Here is a 9,062-nt window from a genome sequence, read left to right on the forward strand (position 1 = left end):
TTGCTCTGTTCCCTGTGTTTCCTACAGACTGGAAATTAGATCTAAGGCCATAGCTAACATTTTTGGCAAGACTGTTTCATAGGTGACGCTGTGTAGCTCATTAGTTCATGTCAAGAGGCATATAGTATCAGAGTATCTTACTAGGAGCCATGCTGTCTGATTCCCCAATTAAAGTGATGCAGTCACATACTTGCATGTTTTTCCCCTTTGTGATCTGCAAGTAGTCTGTGGGGTGAAATTTCGGCACTTTCACATAGTATCCAGTCCCTCATTATCTTTTCACCTAATGGTGTTAGCATTCACTGAGATTCTTGCCTGAATTAATTATTTCACTGGGGATTTCAAAATGGTGATTTTTCTAATTCTATTCCTTCTATATTTATTAGCTGGAATTATTCTCTATAAAAGAACTTTCCCTCATAAATTATTTTCCTCCTAAAATGACAGGGTAAGTGCCTAATGATTTTCTTTATTTACTAATTTTCAGAGTAAATAATTAGTTTAATATTTCATAGTTTTTTAAGGTACAAAGTTGAGATCATAAAGCATATACAGTTTCTGTACTTTTGAGTTAGTGTACTGGAGTTAATATTTTCTCATAATGATTTGTAAATATCTCCTCTAATGGCTGTGTATAATTTTTCTGTGTAGTTGAATCAAAACTCTATTAAATATTTAGATTGTTTCCAGTTATTCAGTGGTGATGAATAATGTTTTAGAACATTCTGTGCCTGAAGTTTTGCTTAAATATTGGGTTATTTCCTTAGGATAGAGTCTATTATCTTAAAACTTAAATTAAGCATGTAACTATGTAGAGCACGCTGGTCAGTGATTGGCTTAGGGACATATAATGCACCTTAGTTAAATGCTGCTCCCCCTACCCATCCCTTTAGATTAAATGCTCATCTAGTGCTGTAGTTTTCCTCGTGCTACCTTGTATTTCACTTCACTTTAAAATGTCTGTGTTCTCTTTCTCAATTATCTTACAAACCCTTTGAGGTCAGATATTGTGTTCCATTTCTCTGTGTATCCCTAACATCATGCATTATGTTTTTATTCACCATAGACACTGAAGAAATGTTTGTTGATGCTGGTGATTTCATGATATTTTGCCTTATTGGGGCAAATTTAGTAGTTTTAAAGTGATTAGAACTGTCTGTGATTTTGAAGGCTTATGTCTAATTGAAGACTCATTTTGGTCTATTCCTCCTATTAAAAAGCTCCATCATTTTGTTTGTGAAGTATGAGATTGGTGAGGGTGTTGCTAATGTGTTTCCTAAATTACTCCCAGGTCCAGAAGTGATTCTTTTATTTTAAAGCAAAATCTACTGCATCATCTGTGGTGTGCCGCTGAGAGGTCCTAGGTATGGACCAATTAGTGAGCAATGTGGCAGGATGTTCCTCTCCATAGTATGGCAGGAAGATTTCATTGACAGATGAGTCTGCATAAAAGTGGTGAACAGGGCTTCCCTGGTGGCGCAGTGGTTGAGAGTCTGCCTGCCGATGCAGGGGACACGGGTTCATGCCCCGGTGCGGGAAGATCCCACATGCCGCGGAGCGGCTGGGCCCGTGAGCTATGGCCCCTGGGCCTGTGCGTCCGGAACCTGTGCTCCACAACGGAAGAGGCCACAACAGTGAGAGGCCCGCGTACCGCAAAAAAAAAAAAAAAAAAAGTGGTGAACATTTAGCTTGGGACACCCATGTTAGGGGAGATAAAACCTTTATTACCTATAGTGGTTGATATTTATTTGGTATTGCTAGACATCAATGATGACCCTCGAACTACTGCTATTTTTCTTCATCAGTTTTTTTTAAACATCTTTGTTGAAGTATAATTGCTTTACAATGTTGTGTTAGTTTCTGCTGTATAACAAAGTGAATCAGCTATATGTATACATATATCCCCATATCCCCTCCCGCTTGCGTTTCCCTCCCACCCTCTCTATCCCACCCCTCTAGGTGATCACAAAGCATGAGCTGATCTCCCTGTGTGATGCAGATGCTTCCCACTAGCTACGTCTTTTACATTTAGTAGTGTATATATTTCAGTGCTACTCTCTCACTTTGTCCCAGCTTACCCTTCCCCCTTCCCGTGTCCTCAAGTCCATTTTCTACGTCTGTGTCTTTATTCCTGTCCTGCCTCTAGGCTCTTCAGAACCTTTTTTTTCCCCTTTTTTTAAGATTCCATATATATGTGTTAGCATATGGTATTTGTTTTCTTCTTTCTGACTTACTTCACTCTGTATGATAGACTCCAGGTCCATCCACCTCACTACAAATAACTCAATTTCGTTCCTTTTTATGGCTGAATAATATTCCATTGTATATATGTGCCACATCTTCTTTATCCATTCATCTGTTGATGGACACTTAGGTTGCTTCCATGTCCTGGCTATTGTAAATAGAGCTGCAATGAATATTGTGGTACATGACTCTTTTTGAATTATGGTTTTCTCAGGGTATATGCCCAGTAGTGGCATTGCTGGGTCATAAGGTAGTTCTATTTTTAGTTTTTTAAGGAGCCTCCGTAGTGGCTGTATCAATTTACATTCCCACCAACAGTGCGAGAGGGTTCCCTTTTCTCCACAACCTCTCCAGCATTTATTGTTGTAGATTTTTTGATGATGGCCATTCTGACTGGTATGAGATGATATCTCATTGTAGTTTTGATTTGCATTTCTCTAATGATTAATGATGTTGAGCATCCTTTCGTGTGTTTGTTGGCAATCTGTATATCTTCTTTGGAGAAATGTCTATTTAGGTCTTCTGCCCATTTTTGGATTGGGTTGTTTGTTTTTTTGAGATTGAGCTGCATGAGCTGCTTGTATATTTTGGAGATTAATCCTTTGTCATTTGCTTCATTTACAAATATATTCTCCCATTCTGAGGGTTCTCTTTTCATCTTGTTTATGGTTTCCTTTGCTGTGCAAACACTTTTAAGTTTCATTAGGTCCCATTTCTCTATTTTTGTTTTTATTTCCATTTCTCTAGGAGGTGGGCCAAAAAGGATCTTGCTGTGATTTATGTCACAGAGTGTTTTGCCTATGTTTTCCTCTAGAGTTTTATAGTGTCTGGCCTTACATTTAGGTCTTTAATCCATTTTGAGTTTATTTTTGTGTATGGTGTTAGGAAGTGTTCTAATTTCATTCTTTTACATGTAGCTGTTCAGTTTTCCCAGCACCACTTATTGAAGAGGCTGTCTTTTCTCCATTGTATATTCTTGCCTTCTTTATCAAAGATAAGGTGACCATATGTGCATGGATGTATCTCTGGGCTTTCTATCCTGCTCCATTGATCTATATTTCTGTTTTTGTGCCAGTCCCATACTGTCTTGATTACTGTAGCTTTGTAGTATAGTCCGAAGTCAGGGAGCCTGATTCCTGCAGCTCTGTTTTTCTTTCTCAAGGTTGCTTTGGCTATTCAGGGTCTTTTGTGTTTCCATACCAATTGTGAAATTTTTTGTTCCAGTTCTGTGAAAAATGCCAAACTACAGAACAATATCTCTGATGAACATAGATGCAAAAATCCTCAACAAAATACTAGCAAACAGAATCCAACAGCACATTAAAAGGATCATACACCATGGGGATCAAGTGGGGATTATCCCAGGAATGCAAGGATTCTTCAGTATACGCAAATCAGTCAGTGTGATACACCATGTTAACAAATTGAAGTATAAAAACCATGTGATCATCTCAATAGATGCAGGAAAAGCTTTTGACAAAATTCAACACCGATTTATGTAAAAACTCTCCAGAAAATAGGCATAGAGGGAACTTACCTCAACATAATAAAGGCCATATATGACAAACCCATAGCCAACATCATTCTCAGTGGTGAAAAACTGAAACCATTTCCACTAAGATCAGGAACAAGACAAGGTTGTCCACTCTCACCACTATTATTCAACATAATTTTGGAAGTTTTAGCCACAGCAATCAGAGAAGAAATAGATAAAAGGAATCCAAATCGGAAAAGAAGAAGTAAAACTGTCACTGTAGATGACATGATACTAAACATAGAGAATCCTAAAGATGCTACCAGAAAACTACTAGGGCTAATCAATGAATTTGGTAAAGTAGCAGGATACAAAATTAATGCCCAGAAATCTCTTGCATTCCTATACACTAATGATGAAAAATCTGAAAGAGAAATTAAGGAAACACTCCCATTTACCATTGCAACAAAAAGAATAAAATACCTAGGAATAAACCTACCTAAGGAGACAAAAGACCTGTATGCAGAAAACTATAAGACACTGATGGAAGAAATTAAAGATGATACAAACAGATGGAGAGATATACCATGTTCTTGGATTGGAAGAATCAACACTGTGTAAATGACTATACTACCCAAAGCAATCTACAGATTCAATGCAATGCCTATCAAACTACAACTTTTTAATGGCTCATTTTCATGAATGATGGTATCAGTGGCAAAATTTGTTCTCTGAGGATTCTTTGATTTTATTTCAATAGCATTAAAGTTGAAATTTAATTCAACATTAATACTTATAATCTATTAAATCATCTTTCTTGGTGTACTTCACATACATTTTTTTTTTTTTTTAGAAAATCACATTAATTTTTTTTTTTAGTTTGAAATGTTTTATCTTCAGGAATGTTTAGATCTAGAAGTGTGATGTTTTTTAAACTAATAGTGGTAGAGGGACAGAATTATTCTTCTCTATGAGCAAACTATATCTCTATTGCATAGGCCACAGAATAAACTTTGAAATGCATGAGTACATTTTTTTCATTGTTTGAGATGAGAATTTCTTTATAGACTTCTCTCTCTCAAGGATAGGAATCATTTCTTATTAAAAAATCAAATCTCCAGAGCCCATTATAATGCCTAATGGGTGCTCAATAAATTTTTCCTGAGTCAAGGAATTAATTTTTCTCTATTGCTATTGGTGGGGCCTAATAAAAGAATAAATAGAGTAGCTCCATTAGTCTCTGAATAACATAAAACCCTTTGCAGTTCTTAGAATAGATGATAGTAATGCTTCCTTATAACTTAAAAAAAAAGAAGTAGTTTAATCTCTGTCTTTTGGTCCAACCAACTGGACATTCTCATTTTTCTTTACAAGGTGTTTTTCATAAAACACACACACATACACAAATATCATGGAAAAATGCATAAAATTAATTAGACTTCAGTATTTTCAGTGCTGTGTAAGCATTAGTCCCATTCACTATCATAACATCCTTATAAAATGAGTATTATTATCTTCTGCACATAGGTGGGTAAATTGAGGGGCCATGTTTGCAGTGACCTAGTTGAGTCTTTAATGTGATAGAGTTTTCTTACTCTTCTCTTAGGCAAACAGAATCCATCTGTACTTTTGCAGGAATGCTCTTTTCCATTGTTATTAATTGCAGTTAGTACAAAACAATTTCTTAATTCTGGGAAAACATCAAACAGATTTTTAACACAGAGAATAGAAGGTAACTGAAGTATCCTCTGGTGGACAAAGGTTTTAATTAGCAGAGGAAAGAGCGCAGTGAAATAGGAGAGACTAACCACTACATAGAAATCCGTCCTGTATCTATTCTTACCAGGGCCACCCTGTCATTGTCAGACCCATTTCAGATTCCCATGTTAGCGGCCTAGAGCTGTTACTTTTGTCCTCCTTCTCTGGTTACCCTAAGAGTCAGACCTTTCTGCATACATGGTCCTGTCTGACTTCTCAAGTCCAGAGGTTTCTCTGGGACTGTGTCTTTCATCCATTTCACAAGATCCATCTGTTCCTTACTTTTCAATACTTCATTTATTCCCAGGAAACTAAGTGACCCTATATATACCTAAATGTACACCTGCATAGCCATCCATCTCTTTTTACCCCGTTTCAGAAACCCTATCTTATCCACAAAGTGGCTTGAGGAAAGGATGCACCAGTGATTTTTGGAGGGAGAATTTACAGGTTGAACAGACAGTTGAAGTGCTAAGGGAGTGTTTAGATTTTGTTTCCTTCTAGGATTTTTTTTTTTTAACCACCAGCCTCCAACCACACTCTAGAAACTCAGTATAGAAACTCCTCCCAGGCCTGGTTAAGAACCTTCCCAACCAAACCACCTGGAAAACACTGTGAGCTGATAAAAACCACGGAGTGTGTAAGTGAAGGGTGTGTATGTGGCAGAAAGGATGTGATCAAGAAAAGTTCTACGCTTAATTCTGAAGGCAAATTTTATTTCTTTTGAATTACACTCTTTCCATTCCCTTCTTTAGTTACTTCATGCTACCTGGGGCACTTCAGTCAGGACAGAAAACAATAACCATAATTACTCTAAAATTTTATGGTCTTACTATTATTTATTTTTAAATCCTTGTGATGTAGTTAATATCACTTCCATTTTATAGCTGAAAAATGTGGAATACAAAGAAGTTAAGTGATTGATAGAATTAGTAAGTGGCGGAAACTGAACTTAATCCAGGGCTTTTGATTCTAACTCTGTGCTTCCTCTACTAAACCACAGTGCGAAGATAATAGCACGGTATATGGGAAGTGACAAAAATGTACCTAAAGAAGAAAGACCGTACTTAGGATTTCAAAAAATTCGTTTAACAACATTATATACAGAGTCATTATTTTGGTAGAAAATTGTAGAGAAATAAACTGCTAGATTTTCTTCTAGCTCACTAGATTGGTACATGTCAGCCCTATAAAAGGCTATGCTTCATTGATTTCAGAAATGACAGCTATAGCAATAATAAGAAAGGAGGCCCATAAAATTCACAGGAAGTACCTAAGGGAAATTTAAATGAAAAACATTTAAAAATGAAAAAAATAGATCTATGTTGAGGAAAACACATCTTAAAGAATCAAAGCGAGGAAAATAAAAAACTCCAATCTCAGTTGCTGCAATAAAGAGTGAGTAGCTAAAATATGAATCTCTTTTCACTACAGTATAACTGCCAATCAACCAAAGAGAGTAACAGCCCATGGAACTGAGGACCATTAAGCATGACAAGGGGTTATGTACAGTGACTCTCTGTATTATAAAAAGATTTTCTCTGTAGATTCCAAAGCATACTCTTTACTTAGAGTAGAAAACATTTCAACATTAAAAAAAACTCTTGTTACAATTAAGATAAATCTATTTTGACTTTTTCGCGAGAATAATTCCTAATTGCCATGTAATATAGTCAGTCCATCTGTCACATGTTAGAAGGAAAAGAGAAAAGTGATAGGAAAAATGTCTCTGTTCAATCTTTATTGAAAATACATTCTATGTCAATTTATAAAAATCTTTCTTTACCTATAAATGGTGGATCTGGCTGCAAACATTATAATAATGGATTTCTCTCAGGTTTACTAGAACCTCATATGCTTATCTAACTTTACCTTAATTTTTTTTAAAAAAAATATTAATACAACAGTATAAAGACCAGAATAAAATTCATCCATAATTCCTCTGCCCAGAGAGAACCACTTTTAACATTTTGGTGTATTCCTTATTTAGATTTGAGAATGCTAAATGGAATAAGTTATGGTTCAGGAGGATATTTTCATAGGAATGACAATCTTAATTTTAAGAGAATGGGAAATCAAAACTTTGTGAAAAACTGAAGTACCAATTATTTGTAATTATGCAATTATTCAATGAGGAGATTGTTCTCTCTCAATGCTCACGGACTCTAGGTATTGAAAGGTACCTAAGAGGCCAGGCATCGCTTCAATAGGTGGTGTTGAGTCTTTGACAGAACATGATTTAGTAATTACTTGGGTCATTCTGACAACTCTCCTTTTTAAATCATTTTACTGATTAAAGATTTTAGAGTTCAGTATTTAAGACTTTTTCAAAGTTTAAAAAATATTTATTAGTGCTCGCTTTGGCAGCACATATACTAAAATTGGAACAATACAGAGAAGATTAGCATGGCCCTTGTGCAGGGATGACATGCAAATTCGTGAAGCGTTCCATGTTTTTTGGGTCATTTATAGAGACATGGATGGACCTAGAGACTGCCATACAGAGTGAAGTAAGTCAGAAAGAGAAAAACAAATATCGTATATTAATGCATATATGTGGAATCTGAAAAAATTGGTATAGACAATCTTAATTACAAAGCAGAAATAGAGACACAGATGTAGAGAACAAACGTATAGATACCAAGCGGGAAAGGGGGTGTGGGTGGGAAGATTGGGAGATTGGGATTGACATATATATATATACTACTGATACTATGTATAAAATAGATAACTAATGAGAACCTACTGCATAGCACAGGGAACTCTACTCAGTGTTCTGTGGTGAAGGAAATCCAAAAAAGAGGGGATATATGTATATGTATAGCTGTACATTATAAACTAACACAATATTGTAAAGCAACTATACTCCAATAAAAAAAAATTTATTATAGACCAGTGGTTGCAAAACATACGTACTCATCAGAATCACCTGGGCAGGCTTATAAACACAGATTTCTGAGTTTCTGATTCAGTACATCTGGGTTGGGGCTTGAGACTGCATTTCTAACAAGTCCCCACCCCAGGTGATGCTAGCGCCACTGGCCTGGGGAACCACACTTTGAGAACCACTGATACAGAGGCTACTTACATGAAGACAGTTTAGAAAAGGCAGTTTTCCCTTAACACTGCAGAAAGAGTTTCATCCTTACAATTTAGCATCTTCCATTTGGGATATTTCACACTGCAGTGATGAGCTCTAGGTTTTATTTAGGACTTTTAACATGAAATTTTGTAGTCTGATTTTGAGTATGTCAGAATGAGTACGTCAGAAACAAGCTCGAGTATGAACTACAGGAGTTCAACGTAGATCTCTACAGGCATGAGAGAGGAAAAGCAATTTCATCAAAAGAAAACCTCCGAAATTCTAGAATTTCCTATTTACATGCAGATTGCCTATAAAAGCTTATAAATGTTATGTATGGTGAAAATTTCTGTTTCTCATGTTCTAAACCCCAACTATTTTAGTTTTCCTCTTCAAACTCTAAATCTTGCATGTGAGGGCGATCTGGCGGCAACATCTGTCACCCCTTTGATTGCCAGGGTTGATTGGGCTGATCTGGCTGGCTAAGCAACTGTCCTCTTCCTC

At 36.2% G+C, this 9,062-nt stretch overlaps 1 non-coding gene across 1 annotated transcript; it reads left to right on the forward strand.

Moving 5' to 3' along the window:
* The first annotated feature begins 7,827 nt into the window (after positions 1–7,827).
* Positions 7,828–7,934, forward strand: LOC113618627 (U6 spliceosomal RNA). Its single transcript, XR_003432061.1, has one exon. It is a non-coding gene; the product is annotated as a U6 spliceosomal RNA (small nuclear RNA).
* Positions 7,935–9,062: the final 1,128 nt, after the last annotated feature.

The sequence above is a fragment of the Aethalodelphis obliquidens genome, unplaced genomic scaffold (assembly GCF_003676395.1).
Source record: "Aethalodelphis obliquidens isolate GAN/ISIS:26980383/991018 unplaced genomic scaffold, ASM367639v1 scaffold5, whole genome shotgun sequence".
NCBI classification, from domain to species: Eukaryota; Metazoa; Chordata; class Mammalia; order Artiodactyla; family Delphinidae; genus Aethalodelphis; species Aethalodelphis obliquidens.